The following is a 22,990-nucleotide window of genomic DNA, read 5'->3' as shown; positions in this document are numbered from 1 at the left end:
TCTTGGACTTCGCAGCCTCTGGCTCCAGGTGCTATAACAACCCATTTCTTTTAACTTTTTAAATGAGGCTATGAGGAAATTTTAAATTGCACATGCTGCTCACATGATATTTCTACAAGACCATATTTTATTCTATACTAAATTGAAGGTTCCCAAAGAAACACTATATATTTCCCCTAAAAAGTGTGTGAAAAGAAAATACTTTCAAAGTAAAGGGCAAATATTAGAAAATGAAATTTTAAAGGATGGGTAAGAGATGAGAATGAAAGATAACAGAGTGAGTACATATGTTTCTAGCAAGAATAACTGCCAGTCAGACAATACCCTTGCCTCTTGTTCAGGGCACTGAAATAATTATCCATGACGATATTCATTTAAGGGAAGATTTAAAACTTCAGATATTATTTTTAAACTCTAATACATACAGAAATTCTATTCACTAAAAATTACCTAGGTGTCTCTCAGACTGCAATCACTTTAGGACTTAGATATTGAAGCAGTAGCCCATTACTTTCTCAGGGGAAAAAAATTAATTTATAGAGCTTCTGAGAGTGCTTAACTTGCACCAGAAAATGGTCTAAGGCAAAGATTTTCAACCAGTGTGCTGCAAGAATTTTTAAAATATGCAATACCTGACTATTTAGTTGGGAGCACTGACCTCTTTCCCTTAGATTGTCCAAAAAATAAAAAATAAAACAAAACACACACACACATAGCCAACACAATAGCTGTGAATGAATTAAAATTTATCTATTTTTTTTGTCAGATTGGCAAAAGAATGTATTTTCTGCTGTGCTGCAGAATATTAGTAATTAGCTTCTGTGGGCCATGAGCTGAATAAGGTTGAAAATCGAGGGTGGAAGGGATGGAGATGTGCCTGTAGGGGGAGGAAGGAGCCAAGTGGCATGTGGCTGGGTAGAGCAGACACACCCGTGTCCCGTCCAGACACCACTGGGTCCCTTTTAACTGTCCTGTGTGCCCGTCTCCCAGTTTTTGTGTGCTTGGTTCTAAGAGATGGCACCAGCAAGTTTCTTAAGAGGAATACCCTTGAACGTGGGAACTGCTTCCCCTGCAGATGCAGAGTCAAGGGCTCCCAAGTTTCCAGCCCCTCTTCAGCAGCCCACAGCCAGTAACGGATGCAGGAATGGGAAAGCCCACTTCCGTGCCTTGAGCAGAAAAAACAGACTCTCAGGAGCAATTATGCTCCAGAGTTCCCCCCGGGATCAGCCAGCCTGAGGCAGGGACTGTGCTCAAATCATCCCTCTGCTTGGATTTCCCCCTTTCCCTCTCCATCCGCATCTCACTGGTTTCTCCCGGGAGCCCTGCCTTAATAAAACACTCATGCAGAAATCCTCATCGCAGGTCTGCTTCTGGGGAGCTCAACCCTAGACTCTTGTCATCATGAATGGGCTCTAAGGAGACACGAAGCCTAATTATTGTTCCACGGATAAGAGCTTCTAGAACATATCGGTTTAAAATAGCTGCACTGCTTACAGTTTAATAAGAAGCATTTTGTTCCTAAAGATCACTGCAGTACCCTAAACACAGGTCTTAGAGCTAGAAAATGCTGCTAGTGCTGGCTCAACACAGACATCTCCAGGTGTGAGAGTCGTCAGGATGGTGTGAGGCTCCAAAGTGGAGGGGAAAACAAAGAGAAGTCAACATTCAAGTTTGGTGAATGTTACATCTGACAGTAATGTTATAAATTCTGTACATAGCCAATATTTAATTGAAACAATTTAAAATCATTCAGAAAGGAAGAAAGGGCCCCCAACATTAGGTAAATGTTTCAAAAGAGTAATACATCTTCCAAACTGAAATGCTACAGGGGAGAAGAATCAAGGGTTGTTTTCTTTCTTTGCATGAAACTTGAAGACAGCCTTTGGTTTGACCAGGTTAATAAATTCCTCTTCACCAAGAGTCATTCTGAAGCTAGAAATATAAGAGTAAGGATACTTCATCCCAAAACACTCATTTTGTTGTCTATATAAATATATATTCTATTTTAGTTTATTGCCCAACATTGATAAAAGGCTAGGTTGAATGTGGCACAAATAAGCAACATCTAAAATACACCTTTGCCATCACAGGAATTAAAATACATTTTTTTAAAATCCTCACCCGAGGACATTTTTTGATATTTTGTTCAGATAGAGTGGGAGGGAGACAGAGAGAAACATCGACGTGAAAGGGACACATCAAGTGGTTGCCACCTGCATGACCCTCGGTTGCAGGGCCGAGGACAAACTGCAACCGAGGTACGTGCCCTTAGCGGGAACCGAACCCGGGTCTCTCTGGACTGCAGGCCAACGCTCTAACCGCTGACCCAAACCGACCAGGGCTGAAATACATTCTTAATGTGTATTATAGATGTAATTGTCTTTTAGAAACAAAACCATTTGGAACTAATGTACAGTCCACTGTTGGAATCACAGAGAAATAAGCAGGTGTTCAAGACACAACCAGAAAAGTTTAAGTTCTTCAGTCAACATGGTTCCAATTTTGAGTAAAGACATTATGAAAGAATCAGATTTCAGTTCAATACAAAAAACAAAACAAAACAAAACAAAAAAAACACCTCAAGATACAAGATATCCAGTAACATAATATTGCTAGAGTGGAATGTTTTTATTTTTAGGAGAAGACAGAGAGAAATACAGGAGAATCCTCTCTGTGGAAGGAAGGTTAGACTAACACAAAGATGGCCATCAACAACTGGTGAAGTGTGGGGCACCAGGTCCAATCAGGCCTCATCAGCTGCGGGGACCAAAGAGAAGCCCACATACTGCTATCTGTCCCAGGATCCGAGGCCACCCAAAGTCTTTGTAAAATCAAATGTGTGGCATTTATTCCACTTAATATTCAAAATTTCTTCATGGACCTTAAAATATTTAACAAACAACTTCTTAGCTCCCTGTGTTTTATGTTTTTTGTTTTTGTTTTGGACTCTTGAATCAAGTGTTTATTTTCACTAAGCACACAATTCTTTAAAATATGTTTTTATTGACTTTTTAGACAGAGAGGTGAAGGGAGTGGGAGAGAAAGATGGAAACATTGATGTGAGAAACATCCATCAGCTGCCTCCTGCATGCCCCCTACTGGGGGTCAAGTCTGCAACCCAGGCATGTGCTCTGACCAGGAATAGAACTGGTGACCTCTTGGTGCATGGGACGATGCTCAATCCACTGAGCCACACCAGCCTGGCAGCACACAATTCTTAATAGAAATTATTTATAATACAGCTGATGAGAAATGGCCTATTTGTAAGGATAATGTAACTATTATGTAGAGAAAGTGGGTAGTCCAGAAAAAAGGTAATAAAAAAGACTAAAAAGCTGTCACATCTATACTGATTTAAAGTCCCTAAAGAATTATGCAGCTCCCCCCACCACCCCCAACTCTGGTTTGCCTGCTAAAATACGCTTTATGAGTCATCCTTGGGGAACAGGAAAATATAGTGCACTTGACTAAAAATAGGTAAGAACATTCGATAATAAATCTACTTTCTTGATATTCTTGTGTCATCATTAAATACGGATCACTAAGAGAAGTGTGATTCTTTCTGCCCTTCACAAAGGGCCAGAAGAAATCAGCCCTGGGTCCTGAGAAGGTAAAGGAGGGTTTGCTATGATATGCACACAGCAAAGAAAATAACATTGATTTTAAATGCCTGGGACCTGGAGCTCACCTGTCAGGATGAATAGTGGTTGTCTTTCTCATACGATCACTATAAAATGACTGCTTGTCCCTTGAAGTAAGAAATGATATACAGTCCAATGTTTTACTTACAACAGCAATTAGAAAATAGCAATTTGATTAAAGGGTCAGACGAGAACAATCTCTCATATTCACTAGGATTCTGGCTCTAGCATAAAGCATTGTCAAGTTATAGTTTATAAATAAAAACTGCCCATATAAAGATATTTGTTTCCCATTTTAGCATTTCTTCGAAGATTTGTAAAGTGGTACTTTCGAGGGGCACTGGAAGAATTTATTTACATCATTCCACTGAGAGTTCCCACAAAGGGAGGGAGGATGCTAGCAGCAACGAGCATGCTCCTGCTTCCTCACACAGGTGGCAATCTCCGTAAACAAATTCTGCACAGGACCAAAAATGAGTCACACATTTCTCCTCAGAAAGCATCGCAGAGAACAGTCACGTAAATAAAATGCAGGCAACATTGCCACAGATGGCAAGTAGAAAATCTAATAAACAGCAAAGTGCCCAAGGTTGGTGGAATGAATAAACTCAAATCTACAAACTGCCAGGGGAGCGACGCTCGGTCCCATGCAGGAAAATGTCTGTGAATCCGCTCTGAGAGGTAGTTCAGCTGGGACATCAGCGTGAACGAAGGGGCTTATTTTACACATGGAAAGTTCTAGAACCCCACAACTAGCAGCTCTTGGCTGCAGTGTGCAGAGTACTCACCAGGCTCTGGACCAGCTGCCAGGGATGGCCGCCTAGTCAAGCTCACAGCGCCGTCCTGTGAAGCAAGCAGACAGACCACAGAAAAATCAGTGTAAAGAACTTCTGGAAATCTCGGAAAGAAACAGCCCTTTGCACTTCAAAATCAGAATCCATAACTTTAAAAAAAATACATCAGAAGGACACATTAATAAAGTAGTGACATTAGTTTCTAAACAGATGAAGACAGTCATTAAATCAGAAATATTACGGCTATTCCCAGCCTATAGGGTTTATATACCCTCTCGACTAAGCTGCTGATCTACAATTCAACTTCTTAACCTATCAAAACAATCAAGGAGCAATTGAACGACATGTCTATCTAAAATCTTCTAAAATTAAAGAGAATGATCTTTTCCCGATCGACAGTAAAATGCCCTCGGATGAACTGTAATTGTAAGAAGCAGTTTGCCCTTTCAAAGAAGAACCGTACCGAGAGGAAAGATTTACAAAGAATTGCATCTATCTACAAAGAATCATTTTTTGTGTGTACTTTTGCATTGCCTTTTATAAGTTGTTTATGCAGATTCTGGATTTGACATTGGATTTCTGGTTGTTGGAAATTTAGGTTTCAAGATCTTTCCAAGATGAGGTAAGGGTGGGGGAGTTCCAGGGGGTGTCAAAAGTCCACAGAAGTAAGAGGAAGCCCATTTGTATTGGGGAAGGTAGAGGCAGAAAAAAAAATGGCAATTGAGAGATGAAAAAATGATGTCTATAAAATTTGCCTTGGGATTTTGTGAAGGTCATTATCTATGCAAGGATATGCCTGTAGTAAGATTCCAGGTGAAATGGTACATCCTTATATTGCAAGACAATGTCATTAAAAAGAAAAAAAAGTGAACCTGGATCTATACAGACAGATACGGAAAAAAATCTCAGGTCCTAATATTAATTTTTTAAAACTCAAGTAGTAGCCCTGGCTGGTTTGGCTCAGCAGTTAGAGCATTGGCCTGTGGACCAGAGAGTCCTGGGTTCGGTTCCCACTAAGGGCACGTACCTCAGTTGCAGTTTGTCTCTGGCCCCAGTGGGGGTCGTGTGGGTGGCAACCAGTCGATGTGTCTCTCTCACGTTAATGTTTCACTCTCTCTCTTCCCCCCACTCTCCCTCCTGCTCTGTCTGAAGATAAATGCAAAAAATGTCCTCGGGTGAGGATAAAAAATTGAAAAAATAAATAAAACTCAAGTAGCATACGAATATGTATACTATGACCCCACCGTACTAAAAACAAACCTCACGAATATAAACACAAAGACAAGGACACTGTTATGTGCAAAAACGTATCTGGATAATGAGAAACTCTTGGGTGTGGCTGCCTCTCAAGAACTTGTACTGAAGGAACATAAAAAAGAGTCTTTGCATTTCAACCCAACATTGAAACATTCTGTAATATTTTACCATGAGACCTATTTTATAATTGACAATGAAAAAGAAATAATCCAGTTCATCCCAAACTCCCTATAGAAAGGCACATTCCATTTTAAATACAAAATTAGAGAATATAAAGCATCATGTACACTTAATTTACTGAATATTTACTAAGGCCGAGGCTCTAAGCATGGATTGCATCACATTTATTTATTCATCTTTATTATTGAGAGTATTAGAGATGTTCCTCCTTTTCTACCCTCATTGCTGCCCTCCACCCAGCTCCTGCCCCGCCCCAGGCCTTCACCGCCCGCCCTATGGCCTGTGTCCATGGGCTATGCACATATGCATATAAATTATCTGGTTAATCTCTTCCCGCCCTCGCCCTGCTACCCTTTGAGATTCGTCAGCCTGTTCCATGTTTCCATGCCTCTGGTTCTATTTTAGTTTAATCCACAGAAAAACTCCAAAGTGTTTGTACTGTGATTGTTCCCATTTTATAGAAGAAAAAAGTGAGAATTTGGGGGAGTTTTCAAGACTCACACAGAGCTGGCATTCAAGCTCAGGCATCTGGCCCATGTTTAGCCTCCTTGCCATTGCCTCCTCCATGGCATTTACCTGTTTTCAATGTTACATTTATATTTGTAATGATGTATTAATATGACTGTAAGTTCCATGAAGACAGGGATTATTTGTGCATTAAAAACCATTATGTGCACCCCAGCACCTAGCATAACGCTTAGCACATAGTAAGTGCTCAATAAATCTTTGATAAAGGGATGAATGACTAAGTCCGTACCCACCCCCCACTCCACTCCAGGGCTGGAAAGTTGAACTACACAACAGTTTTATGCCTCCTGGGGCTATGAAACAAGCTGCATTCCAAAAAAGGTAATTGACAGATGACCCAGCCATACCATGCTCCTCATTTTGAGAAACTGCTTGTTGCTCAAGTCTTTCTGCAACTACAGACTTAAAGGTTGGACACATTTCCCCTTACTTCTCTAATTTTCTAGTGACTATTCCACATGAAACTGATGCATTTTTCCATAAACCTTTCTAACTCTGTGCATGAGTGAAATGTTGCAACATTTGGGGAAGCCGATGTTGAAATACTCAACTACAGGGAAATGAAACAGTTTGCCATGATTCAGGTACCGGCACGGGGGAGGCAAACGTGTAACTGACTTGGTATTGTAGTCACAGGTGAATCAAGCCTCAGCCTACCTTTTCGCTCTACTATTCCTCTAAGTGTTGAAGGGTATGAACAGGGTCTTCGGTGAAGGAAAGATTGGATGAGCAAGTGTGGGTGTCTATCTGTGCTAGGTCTCGGTGAACCTCTGTGTGTTTGTGTCCCCATGTATACATTTGGTCTTTTCTGTGACAAAGAAGGAAACCTAATAAATAGATAAAATCCTCAAATCCCAGATCCTATTAGTGTTAGTATTAGCAAAAACTGTTTTTCATTCAACAAGGACTATTCAATGGAGAAAGACTACTCAACAAACAGTGCGGGGACAACTGGACAGTCACATGAGAAGGGATGAAGGTGGGCTTCTACTTCAAACCATTCAAAAATGAGCTCAAAACAGATCATAGATCTAAATATAAGAGCTAAAACCATAAAAACCTCAGGACTAAATGAAACATAAAAGTACAGCCGACCTTCGAACAATACAGGGGTTGGGGGCACCGACCACCCACATAGTTGAAAACCCACATATAACATAAGTTGACCATCCACATACACAGATTCCCAATGACAGGTGGAAAATACAGTTCACCCTTGAAAAATGTGGGTCCCAAATCTGCACTGTTCAAGGGTCAGCTGTGACCTTGGGTTAGGCAACACCTTCACAAATATCACCCCAAAAGCACAAATAGCAAAAGAAAATATAGACAAAGTGGATTTCGGCCAATTAAAAATTTTGTGCTTCAAAGGTCTACATTAAGAAAGTGAAAACAGCCCTGGCCGGTTTGGCTCTGCAGTTAGAGCATCAGCCTGCGGACCAGAGTGTCCTGGGTTTGGTTCCTGCTAAGGGCATGTACCTCGGTTGCAGTTTGTCCCTGGCCCTGGTTGGGGTTGTGTGGGTGGCAACCACTTGATGTGTCTCTCTCACGTTGATGTTTCTCTCTCTTTCTCTCTTCCTCCCTCTCTCCCTCAAGATAAATGCAAAATATGTCCTTGGGTGAGGATAAAATAAGAAAGTGAAAACATGCTCTGGCCACTTTGGCTCAGTGGTAGAGCGTTGGCCTGTGGACCAATGAGTCGCGGGTTCGATTCCGGCCAAGGGCACATATCTCAGTTGTTGTTCATCCCCAGCCCTGGTCAGGGCCATGTGGGAGGCAACCAGTCAATGTGTCCCTCTCATGTTGATGTTTTTTTTTCTCTCTCTCCCTTTCTCTCCCTCCCACTCTTAAACAAGAAAATAAAAATAAATAAAAGAAAGTGAAAACATGCCTGGCTGCTGTGACTCAGTGGTTAAGCATCAAACCATGCACCAAGAGGTCACTGATTCGATTTCTGGTTAGGGCACATGCCCAGGTTGTGGGCCCGGTCCCCTGTAGGGGGCGTGCACGGGGGGCATGCACGGGGGACGTGCAGGAGGCGGCCAGTTGATGTTCTCTCTCATTGATGTTTCTATCTCTCTCTCCCTCTTCCTTCCTCTCTCTCTAAAATCAAGAAAGAAAGAGAGAGAAAGAAAGAAAGATTTTTTTGAAAATCATATACATAATATCTCTCCATGTACCATTCTGAAATACCTGCATTTTATATATAAGCTGTGCCATTAGTAAAAAAACTGTAAAACACTGTCAAGTATCTCCCCACGGACCACCAGTGGGAGAGTGTTCCTCTGCAGGAGACAATGCTATGGTAGGTGATGGAAATGGCCACACAGGCTGCCTCCCTGCATTCCCTTGGCAGCCTGAAATGGCCCATCAAGAGGGGGGACTGTTTCTTCAGCCTTTGAATCTGGGCTTGGCCACATGATTGCTTCGCAGGTGAGACACAGCCGAGGCTTCACAAGTCTTGTACATGGGGACCTGCCCTCCTGCCAGTCTTGCAAACTTGAAACCACCACGTGAACCAAAATAAGTGGTTACTGATTCAGGCCACCAAGGTTCAAGAAGGTTCATTATGCCGCACACACTCACAGATACAACTGTTCTCTAACATTTTGTTTGTTTGTAAAACAGTGATTTTCACGTTCAGTAGTAAATCGGAGTGAAGTGACCTGTTTTGGTTCAGTCTTGCCCAGTCGATCTTCACTTAAAAACAAAATCTCCAATATTAAATATTGTCAGTAAGGCATCCCTGCTAGTCCTTCTGTGTTGGATACGCACAGGGTGGGGGCGAAAGCAGGTTGGCAGCTGTGAGTAGGCGACACGCAGAGTTTATTAACACAATAACTTGTGTTATTATTTAGCAATTACAGTGATACCTCGGTTCTCGAACGCCTCGAATTTCGACCAAATCGGTATTCGACCAGGAGATTCGAGAAACTTTTGTCTCAGAATCCGAACAAATATTTGGAACTCGAACTTCCGAGATGAGCCGAGTTGAGCCGAATGGCGTTCATTCGGCCCAGCGCGCCTTGCTTGTGTCATCAGCGTGAGTGCAGAGAGAGAGTCACGCCTTGTGGAGAGAGTCACGCTTTACACTGAATTTAACCCTTAGACATACTGTACACTTTTATTTCTTGTTGAGACTTATGTTTTTCTACATATTATATACAAATTAGGCCAGTAAATAGGCATTTTCTGGGGCTTGGAACGAATTAATCCAGTTTCCATTATTTCCTATTGGGTTTCATTGCTTCGGTTCTCGAACAATTTGGTTCTCGACCGTCCTCCTGGAACGAATTATGTTCGAGAACCGAGGTATCACTGTTATTATTTTCCATACAAACAACTGTCAACCTACTTTTGCCCCAGCCCTTAAATACTGCCTGCACATCAGCATTTAACTTCTATTTATGGAAAATGGCATTAGTTTTCTATTGAACTTAAGTATATCACAATAAGTATAGTTATTTATAGCAATGTTACCACATTACCATAGTTATCTAGCAGACACATCTTATTTGTGAATAATATATTTAACTGGAAAGGACGAGTGATAAATTCAGGTGAGAGACAGACTTGGCCAAATCCATAAAAGTGGCTCATGGATTGCCCAAGTTTAGAACCCCGTGGACTGGGACGATGCTCCTCAAACGTGAACACGCATACAGATCACCAAGGTCTCTGGCTGAGATGCAGATTCTGGTTGAGGCAGGTCTGAGGTGGGACCAAAGACTCCCGAATCTCTAATCAGCCCCCCGCGGGTGACGCCAACACTGCGGGTTCCAGAGTGTACCCTCTGAGAAGCCAGCACATGGGACAAAGCCAAACCCTGGCAACCAGACGAAGCAGAGGGCAGTCATTTACCAGCTGTGTGGTCTCAAGTAACTGACTTCACCTCTCTGAAACCATCTGTGAAATGCGGGTGATGTCAGACCAGTCTCAGAAGCCTCAGTCAGGGTGAAATGAGATGAGACACGAAAGGCATGCAGGAAGGGCTCAATTTCCACTTTGTTCTCTTTCATAGTTAATGACTTCCAGAACAGTCCTTCAGTGGACTTGCAGATTGAAGAATGGGATATAGTTGGGCCAAAAGTACCTTAGGTTAGCCCAGATGGTACCATGTCACAACACGAAGAGTCCTAGGATCTTAGAATCACATCTCCCCAGTACAATCACACTTGACATTTTCTCACACAGTACGAATATGTTTATGTCTCCTCAGTGTCACTCGACAAATAGCTACTGAGCATCCACTGTGTGCTAGACACTGTTCTGGGCTCTGAGGACAGGACAGTGAACAAAGCAAACGAAACTCGAGTCCTCACCAAGCCCGCACCTCCGATCCTCTTGTTCTCCAAACTGCTCACACATTCTCAGTCCTCCAGGCTGCCCGGAAGGAGGGGCTGCTGTGGGCCACATCTGGCCACTACATGCTTACGTGTCCCCACAGCCATCTTTTAAAGTTTGAGCTGGTGTTCCCATTTTTTAGTGGGAGATTTCATACACATCACTGCAACCGCAGCTTCTCCTGGAAATCTGGAAGACTGAGCGACAGGGACCTGAGAGCCACAGATAACCCAGGCGATGCTGAGGCCAATGTCCCTTCCCAGAGGGCCTGGGTGCCCCAGTTCCCACAGCCCCCACCCTCCCCATCACTTCCACTCAGCTCCCTCACTTACGTTCTCCTGCTCTCCCCCCCTCTCCTCTTCCCCACCACTGAGTTACTGAGCCCTAAATGAAAGACACAGTCACCAACATGGAAGGAAGCGGATTCTACCTTCTATTTTGTGTATTTTTTCCTAAACCACCATGCAATAAACATCTCACAAGAGAGCAATTTAACCATTTGTTTGCCTCTTCCTAAGTCTAAAACTGCCCATTTGAGAAACTACTCTAAGTCTGCCCAGGACAGTATAGCTCCTGTGTCTGCCACCCCCGTGGCTAGCCAGCTCTGACGTGTACAACTGGGAGCTCTTTACCGGTACATACTATGAGTTATTTCATGGATTTTTTTCTCTAAATAATGGTGATGGTTTTGCGATTACCCACCTCCATTCTTTTGCCTGGCTTTCTATAGCTGTGTGAAAAACTGCCACAGACTTTGTGGCTTAAAACAACACATGTTTGTTAGCTCATTGTACTGTAGCTCAGAGACCCGGTACCATTGCTGGGTTCTGTCCAGCGTCTTACGAGGCTGAAATCAAGGTGTCTGCTAGGCCTCCTCCCTTCCTGGAGACCCTGAGGAATTCATCTGCTTCTAAACTCAGGCAGGTCATTGGCCAGTTTTACTTCCTTGTGGTCAAAGGGTCAAAGGGTTAAGAACCTGTCTCCTTGCTGGCTGGCCACTGGGGGCCACTCTCAGGTCCTAGATGCCACCCACACTCCCTGTCACATGCCCCCACCATCCTCAAGTCAGTGGTGGAGAATCTCCCTTCTATGGAATCCCTTTCTCTCTGTGAATCTCTTGCTCTGGCCCGTTTTAAGGGCTCAGCTGATAAAACAGGCTCACGGAAGGTAAGTTCTTGTTCTTAAAGCCACTGTGCCACACCATGTAAGCTAACCACAGGAGTGACATCCCATGATAGGCGCAGCGCCGGGATGACACAGGGGGCAGGGGTCTGGGGCCATCGTCCAGTTCTGCCCAGAATACCTAGTACCTGCTAGCATGGACTTGTCACCTGCCTGCAATTCTCCTCTCAGGCTGCAAACCGAGGTCAGGTCACAAGAACAGCTAATTGGCCAGTAGAAAGGATAAGCAGAAGTTAAAACCAGGGAGTTTATTTGTAACAATTCTCACATCCATCACTACAGTAGTTAATGTTATCTAATTCTAGGAATGCGTACTCCACCAGATTCCAAATCTATACAAAATGTTTCTGTCCTTGCCCTAGCCTGTTTGACTCAGAGGTTAGAGCATCGGTCTGCAGTCCAGAGAGACCCGGGTTCGGTTCCCGCTAAGGGCGCGTACCTCGGTTGCAGTTTGTCCCCGGCCCTGGTTGGTCATGCGGGTGGCAGCCACTCGATGTGTCCCTTTCATGTCGATGTTTCTTTCTCTCTTGCTCTCTCTCCCTCCCACTCTATCTGAACAAAAAATGGAAAAATGTCCTCAGGTGAGGATAAAAAAACAAACAAAATGTTTCTGTCCTTTAACTTAAATCGAATCTTGTGAAACTGGATGTCTAGAAAACAGACATTCTAGAAAGAGGAGGAAGGGGAGATGAGAAACAAACATATACCTGTTACCTAGAAGGACAAATAAAATGTTTTTAATGACAAGTATCCAAATAATACCATGGGCTGAATTTTTTAAATTACATTATATTTCTAATTTTTAAAATTACATTTTCTAAATTCAATCCATTGAAATACTTTTTCATCCAACTACTTAGTTATTTGGAAGTTCAATAGAGGCACTATATACACAATCAATGAATATTTAATGGAAAAGGGTAAATATAATTAAAAGCATACTTAATACATCCACAAGCACATGACATATTAGTTAAGACATGTTTAACAGAAAAAGAAAATAAAAATGTTTAAGAGCTCTCCCTTCAAAAAATGTCTGGTTACCGAGTAAAACAGTCTGACAGGTTTGGAAGAAGCCAAGTAAACAATAACAATAATAATAACTGCCGATTAATGAGAAATTACGATGTCCGTATTAAATCTCACCACACTGCACGGGTAGAAACTTTTCCCGATGAGGATGCTGAGGCAGAGTGGTCACATCACTTACCCAGAGACACGGGGCAAGCAATCAGAGGAGCGTGCCTTGAACCCTGGTGTGCGGCTCCGGGACCCTTCCTCTGAAGACCGGTATCTGCCTGTGCGCCCGCCTGCGCTTCCACCCTGTGTGACAGGAGCGCTTTCTCCCAATGACAGAGCACGAGGTGGTAGCCAAGAGCAGATGCACTGCACTCACTGCACTCGGACAGATCTGGCTCGCATCCAAGGCCAGAGGTGAGTGGGGGCTGCAGCCTGGCCAGGGGGTATGTTTCTATAATTTGCATAAAGACACCCTATATACCAGCAGCAGCCTTGTCCAAGGAAGCCTAAATTCTCTTTAAAAGAAATAACCCAGACATTCCTCTAACCCCTATGTCTTTATTTAGAAGGGGAAGAGGGACAAACAATTGATTCCTTCTTTCTCCTTTTTACGCCTTCCAAACCCTTTCCCATTATCCTACATTTTGAAATTGAGAGATTATGAAAAGATGGGAACAAAGTGAAAGCCAACACTAGAAGCAAAGAAGAAAAACCACCGGCTCCCTTTCCTATTGTAAAGAGGAAAGTGAGCCGTCTAAATGAAAAGGGGTGGGGAACACCCACCTTCGGGCCCTAGAAGGCCTGAGAAATCAATACCCCCTAAGATCCACCCACCGCACCAAATGAGCCTGACCAAATTTAACCAGCTAATTTGTTAAGTTGATAATTTTGTATGACCCTCGAATGATGTTATAAATATCCAAATGGCCCTTGGCAGAAAAAAGGTTCCCCACCCCACAGGTAATAAGAAGGACAAACCTGTAGTACAATAACCGCAAACGTTTTCCCTCAACTCCACGCATCGAAAGTGTGGGCAGCATGGTACCAGGGTGCCACTAGCCACAAGGAGCACAGACGGCATGAAACCCAGGTTTAGCAATCATAATAATGAGTCACTGGAAGTGGAGTTGCGGAGTTGGGGTGGCTGGGGACCACAATATTACATCCTGACATCTGCATTACTAACACACTTGCCTTCAATGACTCATTGCAACAACGAGGTTGGACAAGGCTACATGTCAGGTGGCATTTGCTCAGTGATCTTTCCTGTTCCTTCAAAGCATGACCAAGGGCTGTGACCATGCTGGAGCCCTCTGCGTGAGGAGGTGGGAGCTACTCCAACTAGGCCTTTTTTTTTTTTTTTTAAATCCTCACCTGAGGATATTCTTCTATTTATCTTTGGATAGAGTGGGAGGGTAAGGGAGGGAGAGAAAAGGAGAGAGAGAAACATCAATGTAAGAGGGACACATAGACTGGTTGCCTCCCACACCACCCCAACCAGGACCAGGGATGAACCACAACCAAGGTACATGCTCTTGGCCAGAATCAAACCTCTGCAACTCACTGCTCTGCAGGCCGACACTACCGCTGAGCCAAACCTGCCAGGGCTACTCCAACTATATCAGTCCTCTTGATGTTCTCCTATGTTTAATTTCAGCTCCAGTGTCCTGGTGGTCACATGGCAGAAATTACAGAAATATGCACTTGTTTTCCCAGAAATACCTCCCTTTAACCTGTTGCTTGTTTCGGATCTTAGCTTTCACAAAGTTTTATTGGTTTGAATTTCTCACGTACATACTTTGACTTAAAAAGCACCATTACTGCGGCTGGAGCACTCCCACGCGCTTGCGATCAGACAGAAGCCTCAGGTCCTTGGCTGCCTGTCGTCGCCAGTGACCCCTCAGAACATTCAAGCAGGGTCTTGGTTTCAGCAACTTGGATATATGCCAACCCAGGTAATTATTCTCTGCCTACCTAATTTCCCCAGGCAATTTTAATTGAAAATGGTATTATCCTGTACTTTAGTTCTAATCTGCTCTGAAGTGTCCCTGTGTCCTGCTTCTTGCCTCCACTGTAAGCTAACTGAGCTGATTTCTTTTTGAAGCTTAAGCTGAAAAAAAAAGTTTCTGACTCTCCCAAGGGAAGAAATATCAGATAAATATGAGCCATTTAATTAGTCTCAAACCAGGGTACTGAATACCATTGGCAGTGGTTGCAAGACACCCCTCCTTGTTGCCTAACCTCATGAAAGTTTCTTTTGTAGGCAGAAACACAGAGGTTTTCTTACTGGAAAACTGATCAAAATATGGGAGTGGGGGAAGGAGGGGAGTGAGAGGGAAACTGAGAGTGTTTTACTCTCCTGAAATGATTTTAAAAGGTACTGTTCCCTTGTTCATTTCCAAATAACCTGATTTAGAGTTAGCAGAACAAAATGCACAATTTAACACAGGCATGCCTGAAATCCAATGAAAATGCAATGGGAATGCGCTTGCTGAATACGACCAACAAAGATGCATTTAAACCCATGCTGTCCAAAAGAAGTATAGTGAAAGCCACACGCATGGAAAATTAAACATCCTAGCAGCACCATTAACAAAGTAAAAAAGAAATATGGAATATTACTAAGCAATAAAAAAAAAAAAAAGAACTATTGATAACACAACAAGCTGGATGGCTCTCAAGGGAATTTGATAAGTGAAAAGAGCTCTTCTCTACACACTATAGATTCCACTTATAAGACATTTTTTAAATACTGATTTTTAGAGACAGAGGCAGGGCAAGGGAGAAAGAGAAACATCGATGTGAAAGCAGAACATCAATCGGCTGCCTCCTGCACACCCCCTACTGGGGATCAAGCCCACAACCTGGGCATGTGCCCTGATGGGGAATCAACCAGCAACCTCTTGGTACACAGGATGACACCCAACCAACTGAGCCACACCGGCCAGGGTGTTTATGACATTCTTGAAATGACAAAAGTATACATATGGAGAACAGATTAGTGATTCTTGGGAGTGAGGGAGGGAGGGAGGGAGGCAGCTATGGCTATAGCAGGTAGCACAGGGGATTCTTGTGATGGAATTCTGTATTTTGACTGTGGTGGTGGTCATAAGAATCTATATTGGTGATTACACACACCAGAATGCATGTACAACTGATAAAATCTGAATAAGGTCAGTGGATTATATCAATGTCAATTTTGTGGTTGTGATACTATACACCATTGTTTTGTAAAATGGTACCGGTAGGGAAAACTGGATAAAATATTTTATGTCATGCAAATCTACAATAATCTAAAAATTAAAAGTAAAAAAAGTAATAATTTAATTTTAATAATATATTTAACCCAGTATATGCATAATTTTCTCAAATAAGTGATGTACATATAATCAATATAAAAATATAATTATGTATTTTTTTCATTCTGTCTTTGGGATCCGGTGTATAGTTTATACTTTCAGCACATTTCAATGTAACGTAGCCTCATTTCAAATGTTCAATGGCCACATGTGGCTGTGGCTCCTGGTACTGGGCAGAAAAATACGTTAGCTAATCCTAACATCCACGCCCCCAACCCCTCCAGTACCACACTCACTATGGCATGGAACATCGCTGCTTTCTAGACGTCTCTAACAGAGCAGGTTCACAATGAAGCCCTTAGGGCTTAGATGGTCACTGGAAAACAATGGTTTGGCTGGGAGAGAAAATCTCATCAGTGGTACCAACCAGAATCTGTTTCAGACCCGAGTTCCAAGACAAAAATTAATAATCTCTATTAAATTATTAAAAATTAATTATCTCTATTAAAGAGATTTCTGGTATCTTCTAAGAAATACTACCAAAGAAGAGTTTCAATAGCTATATTATATTGACTGGGTTCAAGGATTAAAATTTTAAACTATTTTTGTACCTTTATAACTTTTTATGTTCTCTCTGCCTCTCTCTCTCTCTTTCTCTCTCTCTCTATTTTCCTATGATGATTAGAAGTAGAAGTATTACAATAAAAAGGCTTATTTTGGGTTGGGGGTTGCTCTTCAGAGTCATGAGACTGTGAGACTCAATGTTCCTCTACAGACAGTCATGGAGGAGAAAGAAACAAGTGATAAGTATGTGACAGCAGCTTTGAAAACTACACAAAATGAGGCCAAATCTCTTGGGACTCTGAAAACTAAAGCAGGGAGCAGACCTGGTTCTCAGACCAGGTCTAACACGAAGCCCCGGGTTCAATCTCAAGAGAACAGCGCAATCTCCATCCCCCTATGAAGTAGGAACAGATGAGAAAACTCTATTCCCAAATGGAGCCTTAGGGAGTATAAAGAGAGTGGGTTTTGGAATGAAAGAGACCTGTGTCTGAGAAAACAGTCAATTAACCTCTCTTGGACCTAGTTTCCTTGTTTTTAAAGCAGCAAAAGTATCTATCTCACTCATTGTTGTAAGGTTAAATAGAATAATGCATGAAAAGTTCCTATCACGTTCCTGCAATCGGAGTGGGTGTTCAGTTACAGTTCTCTCCCACTGTTTTATTTCTGCACTCAAATGACTATGCATGTAGAGAAAATGATCCGTGCAAATTAAACTAAGAGTAGTAACATCAGAAACTCAAGAGCTATCGCTCAGGAAGTAATGCCAGAGACAAACATTTCATTTTAATCTGTTGTGATTCACTTCTAACCTCTGTAGGAAGCTGGTTTCATGACCAATCTAGGTATGTAGCACTCTTGAGACAGCTGTATAAAGGCAGGTACACCTAAAGTAAAGGACTGAAAATAGCCTAGAGCAATGGAAACAGGGTGGTTTCGCTAGAGAATCATGACTTCAAGAACCTTTACATATTTGCATTCTTAACAAACATAAAATATACCTTCCAGTCACCAAGTGAAATAGAAAAATGAGTATGGTACAGCTTACATGAACCAATCAACGTCTGAAGTTCTCTTGTTATGAATGATATAACTTTGATAGTATATTTATGTTTGTCAGATATTTTTTTGACCATAGACAACTGGTCAACCATCTGTTCTATGAGACATTACATCATAAATTGGTCCACTAGATCCCAATAATGTGGTACAGCAATAGCTTGTTTTTTTATTGATGTAAATAAATTCTGCAAACTCTTCAAGGCCCGGAATAGAGCTACCAAAGCCAGGGCCCCACGACTGGTACCATATTGAATAGAAGGGCTCCAGAAGCACAGTCCAGAATAATCTATATGAACAATCTGCTCTGATTCTGTTTATGTTCAAAGCTATTGGGTTTTATGAAGAAACAAAAGCAGCCAATTTATTTACAACTTTAACATGCAGGACAAGTTCCCAGTCTTTGTTAGTAATACCACCACTGCTCTGGGCTAATCAGCTAGGGATGGGGAATGGTCCTTCCAAGGATATGAAACATCTTCTGGGAGAATATGGGAAGGTTTACTGTCATTGCTACTTCCAACATCACTGTTAAAACCCATCATGCTATAAGCACTACCGAAAGCATGACAAAGTCTCTTCTGGAAACCACAGCAACTTAAGTAAAATGCAATGAGGAACTAAGACTTAGATGTGCTTACCCACCTAGGAAATTCAGGCTTCATCAATCAATGCCTGGACTCAGAGGCACAACTGGTTTTAATAATCGATTGAATGATCAATCAATAAAAATTAATTAAGAAAATTTATTCCCTGTTTTTATTATTTTTTATTCACATACAGTTAAATTCACTCTTTCTTGGTATACAGTTCTGAGTTTTGACAAATGCATACAGTCATGTAACCACCACACAATTAAGATATTAAATAGTTCCATTACCCCAAAACCTTTTCATGCTTCTCCTTGGTAATCAGGCCCCTTTCCAATCCCACACGACCACTGATCTGTTTTCTGTTCGGATGATGATGTCCTCAGTGTATGGAATCATACTTCATGATGCTTTTGAGTCTGACTCTGGCTTCTTTCACTTAGCATAACGCATTTTGTGACCTATCCATATTGATGTACTCATCAATAGCTCATCTCTTTTAACTACTAAGTAGTATTTCATTGTATTGATGTACCACAATTTTTTTTGTTTTTTGTTTTGTTTTAATTTTTTTCATTTCCCAGTTGAAGGATATTTGTTTTGGGTTGTTTCAAGTTTCTGATGATTATAAATATTAGTGTACAGATTTCAGGGTGAGCCTAAGTTTTCATTTCCCAGGAATGGGATTGCTAGATCATATGTTAAGTGTATCTTTCACAGCATAAGAAACTCTCAACCTTTCATCAAAAGTGTCTGCACCATTTGGCATTCCCAAGTACAACAAAGTACAGAGAATCCCAGCTGTTCCACATCTTCACCCACTGAAATGATCAGTATTTTTCTTATTTTTATTTTAGCCACTCTGATGGGTGACATCTCATTGTGATTTTAAAATTATGAATCTTCAAGTTCTATCAGATTTCAGGGTAACACATATTTCTACCTTTTTACTTTTGGAGATACTTCATCAAGTCCAGACAGTTAAGTAAATTCACAGTTATAGCATGAAGAAGATCTGATTCTATAACAAATGTTCCTTGTACAAGTGCATGGATGTATATAATACCTACAAATTATGATAATACATCAATAATGATAATAATAATAGGTTCCAATTTAACAGTAGGAAATAACTCTTTAATACATAATTTTCATTAATGTAAAAATAATAAATTACTGATAATTTAAACATGTATATATACAGCTGTCTATAGACTACATACACACATATATGTCATTATAAAATGCAGTTTGTCAAGCATATTGATAGTTTAAATTTGATTACAAAAGATCTAATATTTTATATTATACTAAAAATTATACCATAAATAGGACATATTTGCACAAATTCATGATCTGATTTCAAATGTTAGCTGCTCCAAGGAGTATCTACAGTTTTCAATCATTTATTGACTGTTCTATTTACTGTTTCTAGTTTAAAAAAAAACCTAAAGATATGGTTTAGAATTTTCAGCACTTCTAATTTTTTACCACTCTGTTGTAATAGTTACCTGTCTTCTAATGCTAAGAATAATTTTATGCATTCCTTATCTATGCCCATTGGTGAAACAGGAAATTAAATGTCTCCCATGAAAAACAGCTGTTTTGCTCATTCAACAAACATTTACTGCAATTTTAGCAAGCTGGAGAGAGGTGGTTTCTATTTTAGATAAGAGTCCTCAGGGGGGGTCTCTTTAATTAAGTGACATATGAGCAAAGAGCTGAGGGAAGTGGGGGAGTCAGCCTTGTGAATCTTGAAGAAGAGAGAACAGCAGGTGCAAAGGCCCTGAGGGGAGTGTGTGTTTTACAAGGTTGAAGAGATCAATGTGGCTAGAGCTCAGCAGAGTGAGCAAGAGGACATTATAAGATGAAATCAGAGAAAGAGAGCCCGATCATGCCAAGACATTGACTGAGTCTAATTCTCAATTACATGGAAAGCAATTAGAGCATTTTAAGTAGCAGTTACATAGTCTGACCTAAGTTTTAAAAGAACACTTCGCTTTTGGTGAAATAGCTGTAGCAGGACAAGAGAAAAGCCGAGCAACCAATGAACAGGCCACTACGAGTCCAAATGAGCAATGACGGTGGCTTGACTGATGCCGGTAACAGCTGACACGGGGACGGGGTAGGATTCAGCACATACTCTGAGCACAGAGGCCATAGGACTGGCTGACGGGTTCCGTGTGGAGTGCAAGAAAAAGAAATGATGTCAAACTTGAAAACCAGCATCACAAAGGTTAAAGAAACAATCACTTGGTCTGAAAAACAATGAACCGTTTCATTTCCATAAGGATCTTTAAGAAGCTGAACCACAGTAACTGGAATTGTACTTTCGACAAGCTCTCGCGTCCAGCTTTTGAGGTTTGAGTGAAGACAGGACACTGAGACTGCTATTTCCAATAACCAACCTTTGGAACACTTGCTGCCATCAGTCACTGAAGGCACGTCACCGAGAATTCTGAGTAAAGATTAAAATCAGATTACATTCTTTCTCTTCCACCCTTAATGACTTTTAGGTAATGTAGTCCATATCAACTACTGTAGCGGTTTGACAGGAATGAGCCAGATGAATGGACTGACAACAGCTAAACAGGATGATTGAAATGTAAATAGATGAAGATTAACGCAGCAGAGAACCTAAGCCAACATGCATGAAGAGATAAGACTCAAAATAGTAGACTGTAATTTCAGAAGTTTCACACATTCTATCAGTTGTCTGAAATAATAAAATCTGGACACCCTGGGTTTGGAATACAATTTTTTTTTCCCTTTCTCTCAGAAAGTTAAGGATGCTGTCAAGATGAAAACCATGTGTAATGAAGATTACCTAATGACTCAAGACTGAGTAATCATTTCAAAGACATTCCAGACAGCTGTGAAGGACTAGAGTCTGAAGTAGTAAGTGGTGCTGTACAACGTCCCCCCAGATTTCAGGATCCTGCCGCCCAAGATCAAGGTGAGAGGAGCAGTCAGTGCCATGCTAAGGTGTTTCTCAGGGCTCCATGGGCGATGGGGACACCAAAAAAGCCAGTTTGGGGCCAAACAGTCAACATAGTATCCTTTAGGTTTATTCTTATTACCTTACACACAGTGTTTCCACACCTTACAGTATTTAATAAATGCTTACTGAAAGGAAGAAAGGAGGGAGGGAGGGAGGGAGGAGGAAGGAGGGAGGGAGGGAAGGAAGGAAGGAGGGAAGGAAGGAGGGAAGGAAGGAAGGAAGGAAGGAAGGAAGGAAGGAAGGAAGGAAGGAAGGAAGGAAGGAAGGAAGGAAGGAAGGAAGGTTCCGTCAGACCAGGAAAACCTTAGGACAGGGATTTATACCTTGGGCAGAGTAGGAAGGTAACCACATTCCATTTTTACATCAAGGCAGGCCCAATGTTAAAATTCTGAGGGGTATAAAGGTGACTTGGTGCTACAATGCTAAAACCTATAGAATTAAAAGAAACAAACAAAAGAGAGTAGAGGCTATTTTGGAATTTCCTAAGAAAGTTAAAGTCCTTCAATATTTAGTAATACTTATTGATGGGGTCCTACTTGTAATACATGTTCCCGCCCCCCCACACCACATGAGTATAGACTAAGCACCTTTGAAATCCTATGTTCTCCTGTGAAATTGTACATGATGCCCTCTCAACTTAAAGGACTCACCAAAGACTGAATAAGGGTTGACAAAGCCCTGTACTATTTCTGTAGATGGCCTTCAAGAACAAGAAATACAATGTTAAATCAAAACTCGGGAACACAGTGATATGCTGGTGAACAAATTCAGAGGCCATCCTTACAATTCCAATTTATTGACATGCCATCCCCTCCATTCATCATGATTTGAGGGCAGTGTTAATCATTCCCACCTCTGGAGCGGAGATAATCTAAGGACAAATGAGTAACCAAAAATATCCCATTAATATGACTACTCAGCCACATCACAGTATTCATCCTAAGTTGAAAACTATAACTCTATTTAATGGCACAAAACCCTCCATTTATTTGCATCTTACGAGCAATCATTCATGAGCCTGAAGCAGCTGGCTTAATCATCTTGCCCTTATTGAATTTACTATTCTCCCTCACATTAGTTCTGCTGCAGGAAAAGGATCGCAGTTCCCTTTCAATAACTCCCTGACAACTTAGAACCAGAAGGAATAAATTTACTTTGCTGACTCTCTGTTTTCCATGAAGAAAGAGAACCAGTAAAAGTGACTCTCCTGCCCTGGACGGTTTAGCTCAGCAGTTCGACCATCGGCCTGCGAACCACAGTCGTGGGATCAGTGCCAGTCAAGGGCATGTACCTCGGTTGCAGTTTGATCTGGGCCCTGGTTGGGGTCATGCGAGAAGAAAATGTGTCTCTCTCACATCAGTGTTTCTCTCTCGCTCTCCCCCTCCCTCCCACTCTTCTCTTGAAATCAGTGGAAAATATCCTCGGGTGAGAATTTTTTTTAAAAAGTGACTCTCTTTAATTGATGCAAACCTACCTTCTTCTTCTTCCATTTTTACAGCAAGATAAATGTTGACTAAAAGTGCCCTGTGTGGTT

The 22,990-nt window shown here is 41.6% G+C and overlaps 1 protein-coding gene across 1 annotated transcript in view; it reads right to left on the bottom strand.

Moving 5' to 3' along the window:
- PLCB4 (phospholipase C beta 4) overlaps window positions 1–22,990 on the bottom strand; it is a 304,315-nt gene that overhangs the window by 256,365 nt on the left and 24,960 nt on the right. The window contains exon 2 of the mRNA XM_036245264.1: window positions 4,430–4,484. The gene's annotated coding sequence lies outside the window, so the exon portion shown is untranslated. The remainder of the gene's footprint in view (window positions 1–4,429; window positions 4,485–22,990) is intronic.

Source organism: Molossus molossus, unplaced genomic scaffold (genome assembly GCF_014108415.1).
Source record: "Molossus molossus isolate mMolMol1 unplaced genomic scaffold, mMolMol1.p scaffold_m16_p_6, whole genome shotgun sequence".
In the NCBI taxonomy this organism is placed as follows: Eukaryota; Metazoa; Chordata; class Mammalia; order Chiroptera; family Molossidae; genus Molossus; species Molossus molossus.
Note: the sequence above shows the minus strand (reverse complement) of the source record. Positions and strands in the feature narration are given on the sequence as shown.